This window comes from Rhododendron vialii, chromosome 2a, assembly GCF_030253575.1.
Source record: "Rhododendron vialii isolate Sample 1 chromosome 2a, ASM3025357v1".
Taxonomy (NCBI): Eukaryota; Viridiplantae; Streptophyta; class Magnoliopsida; order Ericales; family Ericaceae; genus Rhododendron; species Rhododendron vialii.
Genome location: NC_080558.1, coordinates 20,966,617 through 20,992,520, shown reverse-complemented (window position 1 = coordinate 20,992,520; position 25,904 = coordinate 20,966,617). Strand labels below are relative to the sequence as shown.

The following is a 25,904-nucleotide window of genomic DNA, read 5'->3' as shown; positions in this document are numbered from 1 at the left end:
ATCTAGTAAAAACCCTTTTGATTGTCCTTTTAGTAGTCATTTCTTTTACTTTGGTTGCAATTATGCCCTTGTGGGTTCTTTCAACTAAATGGCCGTTTTCTTGAATCTCGAGATCATGCATTATCTAGATCCCTCCCTTGGATCTCCCCTCCCCCGTTTTCGTGGTAAATGGGTATCATAGGGCCATTTCATTTGGTCAAATGGCCTTTGAAACATTTGGAGGGAAATAACCGACTTGGGCTGTATCCGACTTCCCTCTTTTCGTGGGCCTTTATCGATGATCCAAACTACCTCCATGATTCATGGGCTAATACACACGTGAATCCATAAGTCCTGTGCTATAGCTTATTTTTGAATCAATTAGTAATTGGGCCCAAGACTTGTTAATCATCACAACCCATGAATCTTCAATCCATAATAGTCCATGTGATGGCCTAATTCAATTGTACATTTAATTAAATGGCCTTTCAATACTATCCCGATGCTCGGTGCCAAAAACGGATATAAACAAATTGCTCACGTAGAAAATGGAGATTAGTCAATGACTAAAAGGATACAGTGGGTATGAAGCTTTAGAAGGGATAGAGGTCCAAAATGTTTACCCTAGGGGGGCAGGCTACAATGTTTCTAACTTTCTAAGTATTACCCTATTGGATATGATGGATTTTGTTGGGAAGTGTTTTTTTTTTTTTTAAAGGTCTTAGGGAAATAAGCAAGAGAAGTGGAGGTAGGTTAAAAAGTAGAACCTTCAAATATAACGCAAGGAAGTCGATATGAATGGCTTTTTCGCTGTATTTTTTAAAGAATTATTTAAGAAATTACAAGTTACTTTTGTTGAATTTAAGAGGATGCAATTTCTCCAAATGGAGTACCTCTATGTAGGATGGGGTTTAGCATAGTCCAACAATCCAAGACTACCTCCAACTGGATACTGGATACTAAGTATGGGTAGACATTGGTATCTTGAGGTAAAACCTACTTCTCACTTAGTGTCGGGTATGGAAATTTGGGAGAGTGCAAAAGGAAGTCAACACATTTGATGTGTTTCGATCATGAATTTGTGGGGGGTTTTATGGATGAAAAGGAAGGCTGCGGAAAAATTTCCTTGCCCTCCTTGCCATGCTTCTTAGACTAAAAACTCCATCCATGTATCCATGGCCTAAACACAGTCTATGCACTAATCATTCTAGAGTTGAGAATTGACAATTATTCCAGTGTAGAGGTATAGCGTTCACTACTATAAAAATAGATAAAGATCTCGGTCATCTAGTGTAGTCTTTCACTTTTAATTTCACATTCAAAACCATAGTCTATCAAAGTGTAACTAAAAATCCCTATCTTTTAACCACGAGATAGAACCGTGATTAAAATTCCTTAAAACCGTGACTAAAAAGGTAAAAATCATGATTAAAAATGACAAAAATGTGACATTTTAACAGCTTAACATCATAGTTTTATTATAAAACTATAAAACCGTGGTTGTTTAGAGAGAAATAATCTCAGTTTTTGAAAAAATAGAGGTTAAAAGTGGCTTCTTCCTATGGGAAAAAAAATCCCACTTTATTACTTCTTTTGGGTTTTAAACCCAAGTCTCCTAAGTTTTGCATAGAATCTTCAACCAATTGCACCACACACACTTTTCAATATATAATTGAAATATTTAATATACTATAACATATGCGTTAACATTAAAATATATTTCGAATGTCATTTTGAACCTTTAAATATTAAAATTAACAATTTTGATAAACATGAAAGTTGTAGCCCTTTATGTTATTGTTAAACCCAATTTGAATTATCTCAATCGGAGTTCTGAGCAAAGAATTATACTCAAAATACATTTGGCGACAAAACGCAACCTTCATTGGAGTACTTTATTCATTGTTTTTTTAATTTATCAGTTACAGTTCCATCAAAAGTCATTATTGTTAACTTTATAGGATCGAAAGCTCGTAAATCACATAAGACTTACATGTACGATTGAAGCGCAACGGAATTGAATTGCTTCAAGCTTTTCACGATCTAAGGCCTGCTCTACAAGCACCGACCTCGTACACGTACACCGTCTTCGATTCTCGCCAGGTAGAGGAGACTACTAGAGTCTGCTCTTGATATCCACACCGCAGATCCTAGGGTTCTTAGATGGAAACCCTAGAGAGAGAAGATATTTGACAGGAGAATTTTTCTAGAGGAGAAGGAGAGATGGAACTCTAACTATTTCGTATTGTATATCTCTCCAAATATCTGCAGGACTATATTTATAGATTAAAGTCCAAGAGTTCACAGTCTCCTAATAGATGTAGGTGATCTATTATCTTTGAACTCTCCTAACAGATAGAGATTATGAGTCTGTCTCATCCTTCTAACCAACTCAATCACATAACCCATGTGGACGACCCATGTGGGTTGGGTCCGGTCCGAACCGACCCATTTGTCTAACATCTCCCACTCGTACACATTGGGCTTTAAGGAAAACATCTTATCCATGTCAATCTTATCAATTCTCTTTTCATACAGGAAATGAGGCGTGCGACCGACGAGAAAGAAACTAGCAAAATACGAGTACCATATTAAGCTTCCATCAAACTAACATGGCACATCACTCCACAAGATCTCGTCATTTCCCTAGACAAATCTAGCCACATCGGATCAAGCATCTCCAATCCCTCTTGAGTCCCAGCTCAGAGCAATGCTCAACCCCCTTGCGTTGGTGTGCTCCCAATTTCAAAATTATTTTTCATTTTGATATGCTGTATATAAAAGTATAACAACTTGTGCCAGCACAAAGCACAACCAACCGCATAAACGAATGTGATACCAGAAAGTCTTCCTGGAGCCCTCATGTCATTCCATGTTAACCTTGCTGCTTTCCCAGTCATGCTCCATGGGACCCTGACATTTTGTGGCCTTAGGTAGTCAAGCTAGAGTAGCAACACAAAGTCTCTACTTCATGACATAGTCTCAAGTCAAGTAAGGGCAATGTATGGTCATATAAATGACTCTTAGAGCTCACACAATGATAGGAAAGGGATCCATGCTATCACTCCTCTAAGTATGGTCAACAACAGCACATGTGGTATGATTCACATGCTACGATGGAGTAATCCATAAAGATTGTGTCACTCTCAAAAAACACCATACAGACATAAGTACAGTCGCTACTAAAGGCGCCTTACTCGAGACTCTCAAATTTGTTGCATGCACTGCGCCCTATCTAGGTCTCCATCTTGCTCAACCAAAGGCTACACAGACTCTGTGTTCGGTCAAGAGTGACCTCATCTTGGTCCAACCAAGGCGACAATACTCTAAACACAACATCATATAAAGAGTATAATTATGTCTCATCTCGCTCGCCCATCAGCGCCAAGGTAGGTTACCGTGTGAGATGGTCAACCCTATGCCTTTTGACACACAATTGTAAGTGCATAACAATTTAAATGCAACATGATTTTTATTATCACAATCAACTCGAATATAAAAATCAGTGCATAAACAATAAATATCCAAAGGTGTCTCAATAAAGCATAAACAACTCAAATCCTATGAAGTCCCAAACTACTAACATGGCTCTGAAAGACATCCCTCTCTATAGGCTTAGTCAAGGGATTAGCAACCATATTGGTCGTGGATATATGCTTTAAGACCACCTCTCCTTGCGCAACCATGTCTCGAATGTAGTGAAACCGAATATTAATGTGTTTGGATTTTCCATGATATTTGGGATCCTTGGTATAAGCAAGAGCCGCCGTACTATCACAATATAGAGTCACAGGCCCACTAGACTTAGGCCTTGTGTCAAGGCACTGTAAGAATGTCCGCAACCAAACAGCCTCTTGGACAGCTGAAGAACAGGCTATGTACTCAGATTCCATTGTGGACAATGCGATATAAGTCTGTTTCTTACTGCACCAGGAAATTGCTCCACCTGCAAGCAAGAATGCATATCCTGAGGTAGATTTGCGCTCATCTATGTCACTACCCCAGTCTGCATCACTGTATCCTCGTAAGCATCCGTCTCCACCTTGATAGCATAGCATGTAATTTGCAGTGCCTTGCAAGTATCTAAGTATTCTCTTCACAGCCTTCCAGTGAGCAAGTCCAGGGTTACTCTGAAACCAACTGACCAACCCTACTGCAAAAGAGATATCTGGTTGAGTACACAACATAGTATACATCAGACTCCCAACCGCCCTTGCATAGGGGACTCGAGCCATTGCCTCCTTTTCTTGATTAGATTGAGGGCATAAAGCAAGACTCAAGGTGTGTCCCTTCTCGATTGGAATGTCAATGGGTTTTGGAATTTTGCATTCGAAAACGCTCAAGAACTTTTTTGATATAGGTTTCCTGACTCAAACCAAGAAACCTTTTTGAGCGATCTCTAGTGATCTTAATTCCAAGTACAAAATCAGCCTCTCCCATGTCCTTCATCTCAAAGTTTGAAGACAACCACTCTTTAGTGGCGACAATCATCTCCATATCATTCCCAGCTAAAAGAATATCGTCAACATACAAAGAGAGGATAAGAAAAGTTTTCATGGACTCCTTCACATAAACACAATGGTCTTCTTCAATCATCATAAACCCATTAGAAATAATGGCTCTATGGAATCTCAAATACCATTGTCTAGATGACTGCTTCAGGCCATAAATGGAACGTTTCAACTTGCAAACTTTGCGCTCACGTCCCTCAACTTTAAAGCCAACCGGTTGATCCATATAGATCTCCTCATCTAGTTCTCCATTGAGAAATGCAGTTTTAATGTCCATTTGAAAAAGTTCCAAATCCAAGAATGCGACAATAGCTAGAATGAGGCGAACAAAGACTATTCTCACCACCGGGGAGAAAGTCTCATCATAGTCTATACCCGCTTTTTGGGTAAAACCCTTCGCCACAAGATGGGCTTTATACTTGTCGATTGATCCATTTGCCTTGCGCTTAATCTTTAAGACCCACATTTATTACCAATGGTCTTGCGCCTAGGCGGAAGATCTACCAACTCCCACACCTGATTTTTGCCCATAGAACTAATCTCGTCCTCTATACTAGCTAGTCATTCCTTACATGCAGGTGAAGACAAAGCCTCATTGTACGAACTAGGCTCATCTTCCTCTTCAGGAGCACACATGAAAGATTCCCTTTCAATCTCAAAACGACGACGAGGAATTCTTTCACATTGACTCCCATGTAGTGGAGGATCTTGAGAATCAATAGTCTCTAGTGGAGTACTCCCACTGTTCTCGGCGACCATAGGATGAGGATTTAAACTCCCACCCTTGCCGAGAACAGGTGTAACTTCCTCTGATTCACACATCTCATAAAGATTAAGATCTCCCCTAATGTCACCTCTGCTTGGAAACTCATGTTCAATGAAATTCACATCTCTGGACTCAATTTCAGTCAATCCACCATCAAGTTGTTTGCATATCATAACATACCCTTTCGAGTGTTCAGGATACCTTATAAAGATACCCTTTTTGCCTCTCGGATCTAATTTTCCAAGCTGCTATGAAGGAATGCGCACATAGCCTGCTGACCCCCAGGGTCTTAAATGGTCAAGAATTGGCTTCCTGCCTGTCCATAACTCATATGATGTAGAAGAGACTGATTTACTTGGCACACGGTTAAAGATGTAGGCCGCACTCAATAGAGCATCTCCCCAAAAACTAATTGGAAGATTAGCATGCGCTATCATCGACCTAACCATATCTAACAGTGTACGATTCCGTCTCTCTGCAACACCATTTTGTTGCGGAGTACCTGAAATTGTTAATTGTCTTTGGATACCTTTATCTTCACAGAGCCCTTTAAATTGCTTAGATAAGTATTCGCGTCCGCGATCTATCCTCAAAACTTTTAGGGTTCTTTCTCTTTGATTCTCAACTTCTTTAACAAATCGAATGAAGCAGTCCAATGCTTCCGATTTATGATAGATCAAATAGACATATCCATATCGCGAATAATCATCTATAAATGTGATAAAGTAGGTACCACCATGTCGTGCCCTAACATTCATGGGTCCACAAATGTCTGAATAAACTAGCTCTAGTGGACTTGTAGCTCGCACTGCTACAAGGAATTCTTTCACGATGACTCCTACGTGGTGGATGATCTTGAGAATCAATAGTCTCTAGTGGAGTACTCCCATTAAGAGGCAAGCTACTCCCACTGTTCTCGGCGACCATATGATGAGGATTTAAACTCCCACCCTCGCCGAGCACAGGTGTTACTTCCTCTGATTCACACATCTCATAAAGATTAAGATCTCCCCTAACGTCACCTCTGCTTGGAAACTCATGTTCAATGAAATTCACATCTCTGGACTCAATTTCAGTCAATCCACCATCAGGTTGTTTGCATATCATAACATACCCTTTCGAGTGTTCATGATACCATATAAAGATACCATTTTTGCCTCTCGGATCTAATTTTCCAAGTTGATGTGAAGGAATGCGCACATAACCTATTAACCCCTAGGGTATCAAATGGTCAAAAACTGGCTTGCTGCCTGTCCATAACTCATATGGTGTAGAAGAGATTGATTTACTAGGCACATGGTTAAGGATGTAGGCCGCACTCAATAGAGCATCTCCCCAAAAACTAATTGGAAGATTAGCATGCGCCATCATCGACCTAACCATATCTAACAGTGTACGATTCCGTCTCTCTGCAACACCATTTTGTTGCGGAGTACCTGAAATTGTTAATTGTCTTTGGATACCTTTATCTTCACAGAGCCCTTTAAATTGCTCAGATAAGTATTCGCATCCACGATCTGTCCTCAGAACTTTTAGGGTTCTTTCTTTTTGATTCTCAACTTCTTTAACAAATCAAATGAAGCAGTCCAATGCTTCCGATTTATGAGAGATCAAATAGACATATCCATATCGCGAATAATCATCTATAAATGTGATAAAGTAGGTACCACCATGTCGTGCCCTAACATTCATGGGTCCACAAATGTCTGAATGAACTAGCTCTAATGGACTTGTAGCTCGCATTGCTTTACCAAATGGTTTTCTTATCGCTTTTCCTTCCATGCAAGACTCACATATTGGTAGGTTGACTTTAGCGAGTTGACCTAAAAGGCTTTCTCTAGCTAACCTAGTCATCCTATCTTGGCCAATATGGCCTAACCTGGCATGCCATTTCACAGAACTAGAAACAACATCGTCATCATGAAAAGCCATAAATGCATTATTATTCAAACCATCCAAATCCAAAACATAGAAACCACCAGAAATAGATCCATGCCCAAACGGCTTATTACCTAAGTAGATGGAAAAACTATCTTTGCTGAAATTAAAGGAAAATCCTAACTCAACTAAAGCTATAACTGATATCAAGTTACGTCGAACTCTAGGCGCATAAAGTACGTCATAGAGAATAAATGTGCGACCATTTTGCAACTTTAGCTGATAAGTGCCAACACCTAGCACATCTTCGGCTGAACTATTCCCCATAAAGACACTCTGGCTACCAACAGGAATCCGACGATACTCGATAAATCCTCCTCGATCTCGTGCTACATGTTTTCTCGCTCCTGTGTCAACAATCCAATTAGGATCAGTATGAGCAACCAATACATGAGAGCAAACTAAGCAATCTATGCGAGAAATAGGGTAAGATGGTACCTTTTTTGGCTCAGTGCAATCACGAGCGAAGTGTCCAATCTTCTGACAGTTGTATCAAGTCACTTTAGATTTATCCTTCTTGCCTCCTCTCTTGCCTCTGCGACGCTTAACATGTTCCTTTGGCGCATTATCTCTAGCTGGCCCTTGCTTAGCCTTGCCATCTTGCCTTTTGCGCTTAGACCCAATTGTCTTGCGCTGGCCTGGTTCAACCACAAGAACCGCATTGCCTCGCTTAGCATCTTGGCGCTCGGCTTCAAGCTCAAGATGACACTTCAAATCATTAAAGGTTTTAACCATTTCATTGTGTGTCATTATGAGCTTGAAATGGTCCCAAGTCTCATCAGGCAAAGACCTATGCATAGCGAGAATCTGTTGCTCATCAGTCAGAACATTACCAGCAGTCCTAAGGTCGCGTATCATAGCGGACATAACTCTCAAATGTTCAGGCATGGAATGTTGGGGGTTCATTTTATAACTGTCGAACTTCAATGTTAACGCGCACAACCTAGTTGCCATTGTGCCACCCAAAGCAATTTTCAGCTGGTTCCACATTTCTTGGGCAGTGGCGCAGTTTTCAAACTCGCCAATGAGATCATTGTGCATGCTGGCTAACATAGTAAAGCGCACACAACGGTCTTTCTTGACCCAATTTTGATAAGTTCCATGTTTCGGCGGTCTTGGGCAGTGGTCCCCTCTTCGGGGATAGTCATGGTATTGGTCAAGGTTTCAAGTACTTCTTGCTCATTTAGGAGATACTGGATTTTCTTGTGCCACATGTCATAGTTTTTGCCATCCAGTTTCTCCCCCTTAACAAGATCAGCAACAATAGTCCTCGAGGCCATTTCACTACATTTATTTGCGCATTGGAAATATTTAGCACATTACAATAATTTTATCCTAAAACCCTATTAAGCAAATAATGATTTTAACCATGGACAGAGATTGAAAATCTGCAATGCTCGTAGTCATCACTCCAACACATGGTGTAAATCATTATTTCTTAATCGATTTTTAGACAAAATTTCCAATGAATCAATATAACAGTAAGAGAATGGGACTAGTTATTTTAAGTCCCTAATTAATATTTTATGCAAGAATGGGAGTCAAAAATATTATACAAACGTAAGTGCAAAAATTCACCCCTTACAAATAAAAAACAAATGAGGGTGTTGCACTTATTCCATATAATAAGTTTGTCTCCGGTCTCTATCATCAATGAAAGCCCATCTCCAAACGCATACAAATATTAATTCCTTCAATTGACCATCCATGCCAACATGCAATAACACATAATGGTTAAAGGTATGGATGGTTCCACCACACTCTCCCTCTAAGAAGATGGGTGAAGTCCGATTACTAAGGGTACAATTGTTTGCGCTATAACGCAACAATAAATAATCAATTCATAATGAATATGAAAAAATATACAATTTGTTCATAATAATCGCAACGTATCCAAACGCGATAGTCACAAAATAATTAAAAGGAATTATTGCAAGGTTGGAGCCCAACTAGCACAACCCTCGTGCGCACTGTTTTTTTTTTCCGACTCGAAATCTGATGATATTTTTGAAAACGGAACAGCATCAAATTAAATATGAAAGTTGATGCGGTGGTCGCTTGTTCAATCCCTGCACCACTCACTAAAAACACCTTTTTTTTAATAGTTGCGCAAGCCAAGCCGCGTGCTATCAAGCTGCTGAACCTTGACCGAGCCGCGCAATCAAGCCAAGCCGCGAGCCACGCTGTCAAGCAGATCCGTGAGCCACTTATCTAGCCGAGTCACGCTCTTTTGTTACTGTTCCAGATTTCCACGCACATAAAACTCCAAATTTCAAATGGCCATACCTTTTTCGTTTTAACTCAAAATCTGACGAATCTTATATCGATGTGAACTTTAGGAAAAACAGAATCCTATCAGATAATTTTTCATCGACAAAAAAAACTTTAGCAAAGATCAGATTGAGCACAAAACAAGGCCATTAATAAAAAAATAATTATTTTTGTGACGAGGATTATTACGAACATAATATATGGTGCAAGTTATATGCGAGAGCGAGCCCTAATGGCTCTGATACCAATGTTAACTTTATAGGATCGAAAGCTCGTAAATCACATAAGACTTAACACGTATGATTGAAGCACAGCGGAAGTGAATTGCTTCAAGCTTTTCACGATCTGAGGCCCGCTCTACAAGCACCGACCTTGTACATGTACACCGTCTTCGATTCTCGCCAGGTAGAGGAGACGACTAGAGTCTGCACTTGATATCCACACTGTAGATCCTAGGGTTCTTAGATGGAAACCCTAAAGAGAGAAGATATTTGACAGGAGAATTTTTCTAGATGAGAAGGAGAGATGGAACTCTAACTATTTCGTATTGTATATCTCTCCAAATATCTGCAGGACTATATTTATAGATTAAAGTCCAAGAGTTCAAAGTCTCCTAATAGATGTAGGTGATCTATGCTTAAACTTCAAACCTCGCCTTCAAATAAGGTTGAGAAAAACCTCAAGGGTAGGGCTAGATTGTCGATAGCATAATAAACCGGTAAGACTGGGATCATATCCACAGAGAATTCGAATATAACTTAATCGGATTGTACGTTTTATAAGGTGGTTTGTGGCGTTTAAAACAACCAACTTAGTTTTGCTTTGAAAGGTGAAAAGGCTAAAGTAACAGATTAGATAAGAGCTTAATAAACTAAAAGAGGCAAGTCTAGGGATCGTCTAACTCTTGACTTAAGCCGTTACCGGTTCTCGATTATAACTCAGGCGAAAGTCACGACCGCGTGCTCACGCCCGGAGAATTTAGCTTTAATGACTTCGTTTAACGAAAGATGTGATTAAACGGAGACGAACCAACTTATTTTTAATATTTGTCGAACACATAGGAGGCCACGAGCCCTCGGTAAGCTTTTTGCCAAGACCGCTTGGCTAAACATCTTACCAAGGAGTTAACACCCCTTGTTTAGACCAAAGATGCAAGTTAAGCTCTATTCCGAAAATCATGATTTTAAGCTCGAGGACTTGAGAACCAAGTAACCACCTAAGTACTCGGGAAAGATTACCCCGAGACTTGGCCTATCGACTACTCACACATAGCTAAAGCATAAAAGAAAGCATAAAAACGAGACATGATTTTTAACTGATAAAAACGAAAACAAACTTGATATTATAAAGGATCCAAGTCGTACGAACAACTTTAATTAACGAGAAATTAACAAACGAGAAAAAACTTACTTGAGTTCTATGGAAATTACTCTTGAAAAGCTTAAAAGAACATTAATGGAGGAAACACTAAAGAGAAAACTAACCTAGAACATAAAGTAGATATGAGATAAAGTGAGAGAGAAGAGTATTTATACAACTCAACTTCTCTCGCAACAAATATCCTAGAAACATACTATAAGTAGCAACTATTCCATAAATGGAAAGTCCAAAAAGCAGCAAATATCTGGCCGAAAGCTCGTAGTATCGATACGGATTACACAAAGTATCGATACCACGTTGCTAAGTTGAAAAGGGTCATTTCTCCGTAATGATCCCGTATCGATACGGATTAAGGCCATATCGATACAACAAAACCTGCCTTCCCACTAAGCAAACGCGTATCGATACAGCCTAAGGCTGTATCGATACGGAGAGCTTATCTCCAGTCTTCAGGCCAACCTCCAAGACTTAGCACCCGACGGCCCCGGAGCTCCACAACATCTTATTTTCATTCTCTAAAGTTAAGTAAAGACTACATTTTAAACCTTTCTTTTGCCTTTTCTTTTCTTTAATTTATTTAATGAAAATAAGAAAGTACCCCATTTGAAAACAATGGCATTACCAGAATTTGAAGATTCCAATTAAATCAAAATGTCAACCCCCCACTTTTAGTGTAAAATGGAAAATTGCACATTTTTCGCAAGAGAAAATGACTCAAAACATGACCTTGCTCTTCAAATAAAACCTTGTAACTTTGTAGTTACTCTTAGAAAAATTCAAAGATCAATTACCGCCATTTTTAATCTCGAGAATCGATACTTTTCCTGAAAGTCATTTTTCCATACTTAGATAGATTTAAGGGGCTGACAGGGTCTTCGAGTACTTGGAAGCATCCGGAACATTCCTTGGCATTCAAATGCGCCTTATTTGCACGGTTTACCTGAAAATACAAAAAACACACCTTACGTGCAATATCGTTATAAAAGCTAAACAAACGCAAGTTAAAGCAACATAAAACGGGACTAGTCACACCAAATATCTACAATATTGGGTGCTCATCACCCCCTCCAACTTAAACCTTGCTAGTCCTTAGCAAACTAAAGCAAAACATATTTAACTAAGCTATGCAATCTTCCTGAGATTCAAGATACAAAAATTATGCTCAATAACTACAACTTAGCAAGAGTCCAAAAACACCCCTTCAAACCCGATCGTATGCAATCCACGCACAAACATGCCATTAACTAGGACAAACAAACTATGCCATATTAGAGTAGTCAAGCATGCATGCACCACAACGAGTTTCAACTCCAAAACGCACAAGGATACACTCTTATTCGACTTTTCACACAGTGAGATACAAGATACATCCCATGACAAGCGCTAGCAATTAAATGCAATAGTCAGAGACAAAAAGCTACGCATGCTATCAAAAGGGCGTTTAGAACAAAAGGAAAGCTAATTATTCACAACTCTGCACGTCAATGGACCAATCATACTTAAAAAGTAATAGATATCAATCATGCATCAAATGGAGTTAATTAGCGTACAAAAGATCAACGGAGGACTTTATTAGCTTATAACGACCTTGGATACAAAGAGAAATGAACTACAAAAATGTAGTGGCCACATACTAGCTCGGGTCAACTACCTTTGGCCACTACTGACCCTAAACTACCCAAGGCATGGCCACATATCGGCCAAACACTAAACAAAATTACGAAAAAGAAATAAAGAAAAACTACTACTACCGACTCCAACACACATAGTCATCATCCTCATCCGGCTCCTCATGGTATTGAGCCTCGAGCTTCCTCTCCTCATCGGACTCTTCCTCCTCCGGAATGTAAGCTAGCCCAAAGGTCACACCAATCCTCTCATCATAGTATTCAACCCTCTTTCGGATATGATTTTGCTTTTTCATAGCATTTCTTTAATTTTTCTTTGAGGAATAGGGTCATTTGAGGTGAGATTTGTAAGGAGAGAGATTGATGGGCCAATGTTGAGGGCTTGGAGAGAGAGATGAAAATTTGGAGCTTTAACATTTGTAGTGGGAGAGGAGAGATAAGGAATCATGTACCAATTTTCGCCTTTTTGCATCCCAACCACTTCTATCACATTCACACCACCCCCAAACCTTCTTGAAACATTGAAAACTATAGACACACAACCCTCCGAACATCCGGTTACCTAGGTTTGCACAACGGAAGAGACTCAGACTATGGTTCAAAATAAGGACAAAGTGACTCTTATGTGGTTTAATCAAGCAAAAATGCCTTGAATCATTTCCTAAGTACGTTAACAACTCCAAACAAGATGCACAAGAGATATAAACATTACTCAAGCATGAACAAAAGATATTATTTACGTAAATGCGGAAAATGAAAGCAAAAAGCATGGGATGCTTAAGAATGAATCTCTACTCTAGCGATGCATAACACTTGACTTGACTTTTAGGCTAAACTTGTTCATCAATGTTCATGTATATGCTTGTGACATAGATTCAAATATATAACCAAATTCGACGGGATACACGACTCTTGCCACTGACACAATTGAGCATAATTAAAGTATCTAACTTACGAACAAGGGAGTATTGCAAGCAAGAGCAAAAATTTTAAAATTTTAACGAAAACGAAAAGAGACAAGTCTCAAAAACATATATATAGCATATATAGATATTCCTCCCCCAAACTTAAACGATGCTATGTCCTCATAGCATGAAGAACAACAATATTGAGAGGAAAGAATAAAAGATTGTACCTCCGGGGGAATGTTAACCCTCGTATACCTGAACCAAGTTGGAGGCTTTCTTGTCATTGCTTCCCTTCGTCATTGGAACTGCTTCCAAGGCTCACTATTTCGGCTCCTCCATCAGAACCACAACTAGTCACACAAGGTCATCGCCAGGGCTTTCTTGGTCTTACAATCGCGACACGTAATCGCACCCATGCTTAGGGCTCCTGAATGCCTCACTCACCCTAGCTTTTAGACCTAAACCACCAAGGCTGGTGTGGTAGCATGCTTACCCTGCAAAAGACTTAAGAACCAATTACCTACTAAGAAGCAAATGACATTAGTATCGCCTGGCTCGTGTTATCCGGCCCCAACAACTGACAAGTAAAATTAAATTCACCAAATCGTCACGTGATTACACGGGTACTACTTTTAGTACCTTTCTCCCCATATCCAACTCATAGTGCCGTAGAGCAAGGCATGCAACAACTTGGAGCTAGAGACGGGTGACTATACCGGACCATCAAAAGAGAAAAAGAAAAAAAAAGAGAGGGAGAAAAAGAAAGAGTTTATGTACGTTCAGCCAAACGCGGACTCCGAACTTTTAATATGCCAATGAGAGCTAATAAAATGAACATAGCACTCCACTCCACACTTTGCTTCAAAAATTGAATCCGACCATGCCACAAAAATAGATACTTTGAGTACCACAATTGCCAAAATCCGTTGAGAAATTTAATTTCAACCAAGTGCGTATTCCAAACTAGATTGATTTTCAAAGAGTTGACAAAATCCACAATATAAGGATGATAAACCAAATCAAATTCATCAACACCTACAAAATCAATCAATTCGACTTTTAAAAACTCTTGCGAAAGTGGAGACTCAGTACAAAGGGTGGCATCATCAAGAGCTGAGAGTATTGGATGGTTCAAAATTTCTATGGATGGTATCTCTTCAAAAGAAGGAGACAAACTCTTAGGTCTATTCACATTCTTCACATCCTGCTCATTCAGCAGAGCACACAAAAAGTCTACCTCCGCATTTGTTTTCTCAACAATGAGAAATTTCTTCCTTGGATTGTCACACAAAAAGGGCTCCACGGAAGGAGAACACTGGACAACAGGTTCAAGACTTGACTCATCACTCCAAACATACTCTGAGGAGTTGTCAGAATCTACACTAACATCTTCAACAAAGATAGGCGGCTCAATATCCTCTTCCATGACATTTGAGTTGGAATCTTGAGAATGTTTAACAAAAATCCTAGATCGTAAAATTGCGGCCAAATGATCGAAGAAATTTAAGGCTTGAGCGGGTTCTTTTTCAAAAAGTTTGCCATCGCGTATCATGTCTAAGAACCGTTGACTATTTTAAGAAAGTCCATCATAAAAATAGTTAGCAATTTGGAAATTATCATAGCCATGATTCGGGATCGCAATGAGCAAATCCTTATATCTTCCCCAACATGCATAAAATGACTCATTCACTCTTTCGGCAAAAGTTTGAATTTGGTTCTTGAGATCAAACCAATTGGTAATGGTCATACGACTTTTAAAAACATTGGTGTCATGAGTAGCTATGCAAGGGGGTGTGAAAAGTTGATTGGGACAAAGGTATTCCCGCAAAGTCTTGTGGGGTGTTTCCCAATTTGCCACCGCCATTCTATTAGATAGATAAGACATAAAATAAACAGGCTAGAGGGGCTATGCCACCACCTCTTTTCTCAAAACAGTTCCGTGGGGTTATGTCACCACCACGTTATATAGACAATAAAAGAAAAGGCAATTGATGCTCAATCTAGCTTCGTTACACCTCAAGTTGAATTGGTGGCTCGGTTAGAGGTATCCACTAAGTCGAGTTCAAATTACACAAACAAAAAAATAAACGGAGTACTTATAGTGGTTTGTCGAACCTCCAAATAAGCTATATTAAGATTCCCTGGCAACGGCGCCAAAAATGTTTAACCTTCAAACCTCGCCTTCAAATAAGGTTGAGAAAAATCCCAAGCGTAGGACTAGGTCGTCGATAGCATAATAAACCGGTAAGACTGGGATCGTACCCACAGAGAATTTGAATATAACTTAATCGGATTGTAGGTTTTATAAGGTGGTTTGTGGCGTTTAAGACGACCAACTTAGTTTTGCTTTGAAAGGTGAAAAGGCTAAAGTAACAGATTAGATAAGAGCTTAATAAACTAAAAGAGGCAAGTCTAGGGATCGTCTAACTCTTGACTTAAGCCGTTACCGTGTCACGCCCTCGATTTTCAGCTAAAATAATAATATATTTTCCACAACAAAAGTCTTCCTCTCAAACTATATTTACCCTTAACTGTCATGCCAATCCAAATAAAGAATCAAAGTCTCTTCTTCTTCTCTCTAAATTTTTTTTTATTTATTTTTTATATAAAGTCTCCCAAACGTTTACAATTTAATGAGTTCCATAATGATCAATGAGAGGAATTTACACATAGCTTTACATATATTCTAATCAAAAGGTACAACTTTCCATTGCGAGTAAAGTACACAACATGAATTAGACTAGATGATAAACACTTCCTTTATGATACCAATGAAGCTCTCAAGAGACGTCTCAATGTGCACTCCATGCAATCCAAGCTAAGTGACATGGCGAGTACCTGAAAGGATAGGGTGAGCTACACTAGCTCGTAGAGATATCCATACCTAAATTACATGCAGAAGTAAAGACAGATCACAAGGGAAAACATTTTCCAAAAGCATACTTGTTTTGTCAAAAGTGAAACTCAAAATGTCATACTCACGCTGAAAAATATTTAACTCCATTTCTCAAACACCAACACTCTCACCCACACACACCAATATTCTTAAAAATCTCAGCTTACCGTTACGGCATTATCCAAATCGATCCTTACTTTTTCATTTCCATTTCAATGACCTAAAGATTAATCTTAGTTCCTTAACGAAATGTTTTCACTTTCTTTTCTCATACAACTAGCCAACCTCACCCCAAAATATACGCGCTAGGCATGTAGAGTTAGAACATAAGGTAAGCAATGACAAGTCAAACAATATTGCACCTCAACAACAAGGAAACTCACCCGTCAACCCCAAATCAATCTTCAAATCTCAAGTTTAACATCTAGTAAAAATCTCTTTCACAATAAGATTTCTTTTATGAAACTCTCGCAATGCATAGCCCCACAAGGTACCAAATATGTATTCACACAAAACAAGTTGACCACCACATATTAGGAAAACAAGTCACAATGATTTGGAGGTCTAAAAGAAGGAATATAAAACATGTATTGACATACTGGACAATCCAAGTTACCAACTCAAACTGACATTTCAATCTTAGTAAGATGCTAAATACTATGAAGATTCTCCGTTTTCACTGTCACATGTTTCGATTTCATTTCCGGGCATTAAGGATCCTGTGCGTCCTATGTTAATTCCGGCATCACACCTTTCGGTGGATCCGTGGCTTTCTTGTGCACTTCCGGGCATTAGGGACCCCGTGCGTCCACTAAAATCCTTTTGATTAAATTCCGGGCTTTTAGGACCCCCGTGCGTCCACTAAAATCCTTTGATTCAATTCCGGTCTTTAAGGACCCCTGTGCGTCCACTAAAATCCTTTGATTCAATTCCGGGCTTTAAGGACCCCCGTGCGTCCACTAAAATCCTTTTGATGCAATTCCGGGCTTTTAGGACCCCCGTGCGTCCCCGTGCGTCCACTAAAATCCTTTTGATCCAATTCCGGGCTTTTAGGACCCCCGTGCGTCCACTAAAATCCTTTTATTCAATTCCGGGCTTTAAGGACCCCCGTGCATCCACTAAAATCCTTTTGATTCAATTCCGGGCTTTTAGGACCCCCGGGCGTCCACTAAAATCCTTTTGATCCAATTCCGGGCTTTTAGGACCCCCGCGCGTCCACTAAAATCCTTTTATTCAATTCCGGGCTTTAAGGACCCCCGTGCGTCCACTAAAATCCTTTTGATTCAATTCCGGGCTTTTAGGACCCCCGTGCGTCCACTAAAATCCTTTTAATCCAATTCCAGGCTTTTAGGACCCCCGTGCGTCCACTAAAATCCTTTTGATCCAATTCCGGGCTTTTAGGACCCCCGTGCGTCCACTAAAATCCTTTTGTTCGATTCCGGGCTTTTAGGACCCTCATGCGTCCACTAAAATCCTTTTGATCCAATTCCGGGCTTTTAGGACCCCCGTGCGTCCACTAAAATCCTTTTGTTCGATTCCGGGCTTTTAGGACCCTCATGCGTCCACTAAAATCCTTTTGATCCAATTCCGGGCTTTTAGGACCCCCGTGCGTCTACTAAAATCCTTTTCTTCAATTCCGGGCTTTAAGGACCCCCGTGCGTCCACTAAAATCCTTTTGATTCAATTCCGGGCTTTTAGGACCCCCGTGCGTCCACTAAAATCTTTTTATTCAATTCCGGGCTTTTAGGACCCCGTGCGTGCACTAAAATCCTTTTGATTCAATTCCGGGCTTTTAGGACCCCCGGGCGTCCACTAAAATCCTTTTGATCCAATTCCGGGCTTTTAGGACCCCCGTGCGTCCACTAAAATCCTTTTGATGCAATTCCGGGCTTTTAGGACCCCCGTGCGTCCCCGTGCGTCCACTAAAATCCTTTTGATCCAATTCCGGGCTTTTAGGACCCCCGTGCGTCCACTAAAATCCTTTTATTCAATTCCGGGCTTTAAGGACCCCCGTGCATCCACTAAAATCCTTTTGATTCAATTCCGGGCTTTTAGGACCCCCGGGCGTCCACTAAAATCCTTTTGATCCAATTCCGGGCTTTTAGGACCCCCGCGCGTCCACTAAAATCCTTTTATTCAATTCCGGGCTTTAAGGACCCCCGTGCGTCCACTAAAATCCTTTTGATTCAATTCCGGGCTTTTAGGACCCCCGTGCGTCCACTAAAATCCTTTTAATCCAATTCCAGGCTTTTAGGACCCCCGTGCGTCCACTAAAATCCTTTTGATCCAATTCCGGGCTTTTAGGACCCCCGTGCGTCCACTAAAATCCTTTTGTTCGATTCCGGGCTTTTAGGACCCTCATGCGTCCACTAAAATCCTTTTGATCCAATTCCGGGCTTTTAGGACCCCCGTGCGTCTACTAAAATCCTTTTCTTCAATTCCGGGCTTTAAGGACCCCCGTGCGTCCACTAAAATCCTTTTGATTCAATTCCGGGCTTTTAGGACCCCCGTGCGTCCACTAAAATCTTTTTATTCAATTCCGGGCTTTTAGGACCCCGTGCGTCCACTAAAATCCTTTTGATCCAATTCCGGGCTTTTAGGACCCCCGTGCGTCCACTAAAATCCTTTTATTTCACATCTCATATTACCACCTAATGGACCCCCTTTGTGACATCTCCATTAAGAGTCTAATTTGCAAATACTTATAAAGATCCTCATCTTTGTGGTACCCATCAATGCTTAACAACCATGCACTCATGCCAAGTGATTCACCAAATCCTGTTTAACTCACTGCAAGTATCCCGCAAGCCCAAAGACTCAATCTCATGGAAAGACATTGAATAATTTACACATCGCATCAAACATTCTACAACTTAATTTATCATCGATCGTATCATCCATCTAATCCATTTTCTATTCCAATCGTTTACAAGTATTTTAACCCTTATGCTCACTAGTTCTCATATCCCAATAATTAATCATCTAGATCAACTCATCATATCCCCACATATCCAATAGGTGAAATTAATCATTCACACTTGAAGTTCTGACTATATCCGATCAAATAACATAAATTTAAGAACGACATTTAAACCATTGAAAAGTAGGCTTCTTCTTCTTCGATCCGAAGGTCATACATCAAAAAGAAACGGAGTTCGGGTAGCCTTGCTACGGCCTTATGATTATGGCTCCACGTAACCATGAAACTGGTGCAAAGGCAAAATTTGGGTCAACTTTGGATGCAAATCTGTTATCGCTCGGACATACCCATGATGCATGGCATGTATCGTTGGAAAGCTCTATGTGTCTAGTTTCTAACAAAACAAACGGTGCGTCATTTCAAGTCCCGAGCTAGGAGTTATGGCCATTTTATCAAAGTCCGCTGGTGCTGTCAGATTCTACGCGGGAACAAGTAAAATTGATTGAAAAATCATAACTCCTTCATCTTAAACCCAAAAATATTGAAACCAATGCCAAAAGTTGCACCACTACAAGCCCTACAGTCAATAAAAATTCCAGGTTCAGAAACGAGAGGAGGTTAACCCAACAATCAAAAGTAAAACCGATTCGCAACCATTTTCGCACCTGTCAACCAACCCTGCTTTAGAAATTTACCAAAAATCGTATACTTAACCAAATTACTTGATTCCAACGCCAATCTCTTCTTAACTTAAATATGCAACTCCTGTAAATGACCCAAAGCCACCCAAAATGTTCATCATGCCCAGAAAGTTAAAAGAAGACAGCCACGCACAGATTCGCACATCCAGCAAACAACCAGTATTCAAAAATCCATAACTAATTGTGTGATTATCGGTTTTGCATGATCTTGGTACCGAAATGTTCGTATTGAAACGCACTTTAACAGTTATGAAGACACCAAAAATTGATTCCTAGCAGAAGAGCCCCAAAATGACAGATTACCAGAACCCACGAAATTTTCAGCATTCACTAGATTTATTCAAGACTCAAAATAGATAATCAAACTTAATCCTTGCACATCAAACCAACACTTAACACATATAAAAAAGGCTGGAGATCCCTACCTCAAGTATCAAGACCAAGCTTTGAGCTCAAACCAAACCCTAGCCTCCAAATCCGAAATATGCCTCCACCGAGCTCTTCCCACGCGATCCGAGGGCCGAGGATGAAGAGATGTGCGTGGGTTTTCAAGGATTGATGGTGGAGTAGCAAGAATTTGGTTGAGGGAGTGAGAGAGAGGAGACCGAGAGAAAGGGAGAGGAGGGAGAGAGAGCTGGCGTTAAAAAAGAAAAGGGGAAAGTGAAGTGTTCTCTTGGTGTGTGTTGATAGATATAGCCCTAATGCACTAACACCCCTCTATTCAACAAATATCACATTATAACCCCCAACTCATACACCCTTACACATTAACAACATTTTGTTCAAAACTTAAATTCATATATATATAGAGACCAATTGCATTATAAATACCAAAAATTAAATGATGAAATTACGGGTCTCTACATACCGGTTCTCGATTATAACTCAGGCGAAAGTCACGACTGCGTGCTCACGCCCGGAGAATTTAGCTTTAATGACTTCGTTTAACGAAAGATGTGATTAAACGGAGACGAACCAACTTATTTTTAATATTTGTCGAACACATAGGAGGCCACGAGCCCTCGGTAAGCTTTTTGCCAAGACCGCTTGGCTAAACATCTTACCAAGGAGTTAACACCCTTTGTTTAGACCAAAGATGCAAGTTAAGCTCTATTCCGAAAATCATGATTTTAAGCTCGAGGACTTGAGAACTAAGTAACCACCTAAGTACTCGGGAAAGATTACCCCGAGACTTGGTCTATTGACTACTCACACATAGCTAAAGCATAAAAGAAAGCATAAAAACGAGACATGATTTTTAACCGATAAAAACGAAAACAAACTTGATATTATAAAGGATCCAAGTCGTACGAACAACTTTAATTAACGAGAAATTAACAAATGAGAAAAAACTTACTTGAGTTCTATGAAAATTACTCTTGAAAAGCTTAAAAGAACATTAATGGAAGAAACACTAAAGAGAAAACTAACCTAGAACATAAAGTAGATATGAGATAAAGTGGGAGAGAAGAGTATTTATACAACTCAACTTCTCTCGCAACAAACATCCTATAAACATACTATAAGTAGCAACTATTCCATAAATGGAAAGTCCACAAAGCAGCAAATATCTGGCCGAAAGCTTGTAGTATCGATACGGATTACGCAAAGTATCGATACCACGCTGCTAAGTTGAAAAGGGTCATTTCTCCGTAATGATCCTGTATCGATACGGATTAAGGCCGTATCGATACGGATTAAGGCTGTATCGATACAACAAAACCTGTCTTCCCACTAAGCAAACGCGTATCGATACAGCTTAAGGCTGTATCGATACGGAGAGCTTATCTCCAGTCTTCAGGCCAGCCTCCAAGACTTGGCACCCGACGGCCCCGGAGCTCCACAACATCTTATTTTCATTCTCTAAAGTTAAGTAAAGACTACATTTTAAACCTTTCTTTTACCTTTTCTTTTCTTTAATTTATTTAATGAAAATAAGAAAGTACCCCCTATTTGAAAACAATGACATTACCAGAATTTGAAGATTCCAATTAAATCAAAATGTCAACCCCCCACTTTTAGTGTAAAATGGAAAATTGCACATTTTTCGCAAGAGAAAATGACTCAAAACATGATCTTGCTCTTCAAATAAAACCTTGTAACTTTGTAGTTACTCTTAGAAAAATTCAAGGATCAATTACTGCCATTTTTAATCTCGAGAATCGATACTTTTCCTGAAAGTCATTTTTCCATACTTAGACAGATTTAAGGGGCCGACAGGGTCTTCGGGTACTTGGAAGCATCCAGAGCATTCCTTGGTGTTCAAACGCGCCTTATTTGCACGGTTTACCTGAAAACACAAAAAACACACTTTACGTGCAATATCGTTATAAAAGCTAAACAAACGCAAGTTAAAGCAACATAAAACCGGACTAGTCACACCAAATATCTACAATATTGGGTGCTCATCAATCTATTATCTTTGAACTCTCCTAACAGATTGAGATTAGGAGTCTGTCTCATCCTTCTAACCAACTCAATCACATAACCCATGTAGACGACCCATTTGGATTGGGTTCGGTCCGAACCGACCCATTTGTCTAACAATTATTCATTTGAAGGTGCTAAAATTTAAAGGTGCTTTGTGCGAAGATTAATACCTTCATTCTGTTGGGGATTACAATTATCATTTGATTGGTTGCTGCGTCCTTTGACAAAGCTTGTGAATGCTGTTCAAGCATATATTTAACTTCATGTCCTTCGAATGATTTGTTTTCCTGTGCTGGCTGGAAACCCTTCAGTCGACACACCTGGAGCAACGGATCATTGAATTACTTCATGGGATATGATCATGCATTTAACACTAGTTATTTGCTTTATTGAGATAATTAACATCAGTCACACGTCATTTTAAATAGTTAATCACAAAGAATTTAAGAAATTTTGTGACATGGCTCTATGTAGATCATCTGGATCTCTCTCACAAGAAATGAGAAATGATCAATCGTCTAGATTAAGGACACAAGACTATTAAGATCAATCCAATTCAAATTTCCTATTGACGTAAGTAATTGGGTGCATAGACTATGTAGGGTACATGGTGTCTGTTGATGGTTATCACAGCATATACGTACAATCATAATTAAAAAGCATACTTTTTTCTTCTTTAAGCGAGAATCTTTTTAGTTGGAAGACCTCTGCGTGCACTTTTACTAGTCTAATAAAATGATCAAAAGCTTCTCAAAATTCAAATTTGGCTTATTCCAAATTCAAAATTGGACAGCTAACTTCTCTAAGAGTTTATTTCTCATAATTCTTTTACCAACATTTGGGTAGTAATACGAATTTAAAATTCCTAATATCCTGCTACTCCACTTGTTGAACTCTGAACCATAACTCTTCATAATGGATGAATTGACTAATATAGAAATTTTTATTCACCCAAGCAAAGAGTCCAAAAAACACAAGAGGCAGGGATCAATATCACCAAACACCAGATGTTTACAGAGATCAATATCACCTAACGAGTATTTATGCCCTACAATATTTACAAAGAGCATGCTTGAAAGCACATATATTGTTAGCTCAAGCTATTATCCAGCTTCGAGTCTATAATGTATACCACTAATGTATGCAAGACAATAAAATTTAAAATGCAAACACTGTTTTGAATACTAGGCTTTTGTTGTTAGTGGGGAAAAAAAAACCTCTTCCCAAAAGCTAAAGCCAAAAGTGTGGGTCTTTGGTTTGAACTTAGTTACCCCGATTGGTAGACATGAGCTTCTTAACTAAAGACAACATTTACTTACAAAACACTATAATGCAGGAATATAAGCAAACAACAGGCTATTCAAATTTGAAGTGGCTTTGTGCATTCAACTGTGAATCTCATCTCCCTATCTTGGTTTTATTTTTCATTGTCCTTGGTAGCGCCAATCCCTAGCATCTGCCTATGTAGGTACCCTAATGATTGTAAGACACATAAGACTTGCGCCAACAGTTAACCAAGGGCCCTTTTCAAAAAAAGAGAACGAAAAAAGATAAAGCATATTAGTCTAAAGTTCAAATGAAACAACTCCATAGAAGCTTTAGTTCAGTCTAAATTTCTGTGATATGTAGAGTCCATTAATAAAAATATTTTAGAGTCTAGAGTATGTGAAAAAACAAAATTGTCATTAATGAGACAAGGGCTTTGTTTGGCTAATACAAAAAATATTTTTTTCATTTAAATTGTCTTAAATGAGACAAGGGCCTTTTTTTCGTGTTTTTTTTTCCGTGTTTTTCGATCTTGTTGCATTTTCGTAGGGTACCCTAAGGTTTTAGGCACTTTCATAGGGTTTTAAGGTGCATTTTCCTATTATAGGATTTTAGCGGTTTAGACACTTTCATAGGGTACCCTAGGGTTTTAGACACTTTCAATGCTGGTCAACATTGGTCAACGCCGGTCAACCTTGGGAGGGATTTTTTTTGTAAATCCTGGGCAGAATGTCCTTTAGACTTTACGGAAAAATATTTATGTCCTTATTATAGCAAAATTAAAGGCCACCAAATGATAACTAAGCAAGCTCACCTAACAAAAATCAACCACAGCAGAACCCATTTAGTCCCCAATTATTGGAGATATGGGTGGGGAAGGATTGGAGACAGACGTAACCTTTGGCAATATGCACAAAGTGGCTGCTCACAAAATACCACTGAAACAATGGCCCCTTTATACCTGTTTTGTTGCGGAACCATGCCTCCAAATCAAAGCCAAATGGCATCAGAGAGGGCATACCTAGAGACCAAAATTAATTTATGCGCACATTACTATACTTCCTTCATTGATAGTTTAGAGCATTAGTATGCAAACAAAAATGATAAAGGTAAATCTGTACCATCATGTACAGATCAGTTTTGGGTCCCAAAAAAATAATCCGATCCGCTCATTTTGTTTAAAATATTTTATTTAGGGTCTATGCAAAAAATCAGCTAAACCGGATATCGTTACGAGTGTTTGCGATACATCCAACTTTGCTTCAGAATTCTAGCCTGAATTTTGAGACAAAGTTGGATGCATCGTAAACGCCTCTACCGATATCCAATTTAGCTTATTTTTTGCAGAGACCTTGAATAAAATACTTCAAACAAAATGAGCGGCTTGGATCATATTTTTGGGACCCAAAACGGGCTCGAAACTGATTTGTACGCGGGGTATGTACTAGTATATCAGTACCAATAGCATATCTCACCTAACTATGCAAATCCATGTACAAAAGTGTGAAGGACAACTTTAACATCCGACAAAAGTGTATTTTCCAACCAACCAAACACACCTCATACTCATATTTCAATACCACCTAAAACTTACATATTAACCAAATAAAAATTTAGCGCAATAGTTTACCCCAGGCCCCTATTGGAGGGGCTATTTTTTAAAAATTCGCCAAAACCAAATATTTAAAACAAAGTTAATCTCCTAATTCAATCAAAGCATTATGCAAAGAATATAAGCAAACATAAAACAAACCAACCCTAACTAAACCTCCAAAATAACTCTACTCCTTTCAACATAAACCAGAAAAGAAGTGAAAGAAAAAGAAAGAGTGTCCATTATTACCCTATGAAGCACGGATACGCTATTTCGGCCTCCGGATCACATATCATACGCATATGACGTATCGCATATGCATACACTCAGTTATATATGCTCCGGATACATGTCCGATATGTTTTTCAAAGTATCGTGATTTTAAAATTAATTTTTGGTATCTTGATACGTTTTGGATACGCTCGGGTGTCAATATGTTATTTCTTAAAATATATGGGTTAAAACTATAATTAGGGCTATCTATCCATTTTCCCCACCGACATCAAAAATTAGAAAACGCAGAAAGGGAGAAAGGCAAAAGACGATCAATCACCTCTCACCTATAAGTATCTTCTCTCTCTCTCTCTCTCTATATGTATATATAAGTGTGTATATATTACTCTATCCGTCCCAAATTGAATGTCAATTTTTGATATCCGTGCCAATTTCAACTCCTTATATCTTTCAATATGGATCTCAAAAAATATGCAATATGA

General features: G+C 39.2%; 1 long non-coding RNA gene and 1 other non-coding gene across 2 annotated transcripts; both read right to left on the bottom strand.

Annotated features, from left to right (window-relative positions):
• Positions 1 to 15,953: 15,953 nt before the first annotated feature.
• Positions 15,954 to 20,699, bottom strand: LOC131316024 (uncharacterized). Its single transcript, XR_009196974.1, has 2 exons — positions 20,324 to 20,699; positions 15,954 to 16,219 (listed from the first exon to the last, which is right to left on the bottom strand). It is a non-coding gene; the product is annotated as an uncharacterized LOC131316024 (long non-coding RNA).
• Positions 20,700 to 24,556: 3,857 nt separating this feature from the next.
• LOC131318249 (small nucleolar RNA snoR100) lies at positions 24,557 to 24,664 on the bottom strand. Its single transcript, XR_009197580.1, has one exon. It is a non-coding gene; the product is annotated as a small nucleolar RNA snoR100 (small nucleolar RNA).
• Positions 24,665 to 25,904: the final 1,240 nt, after the last annotated feature.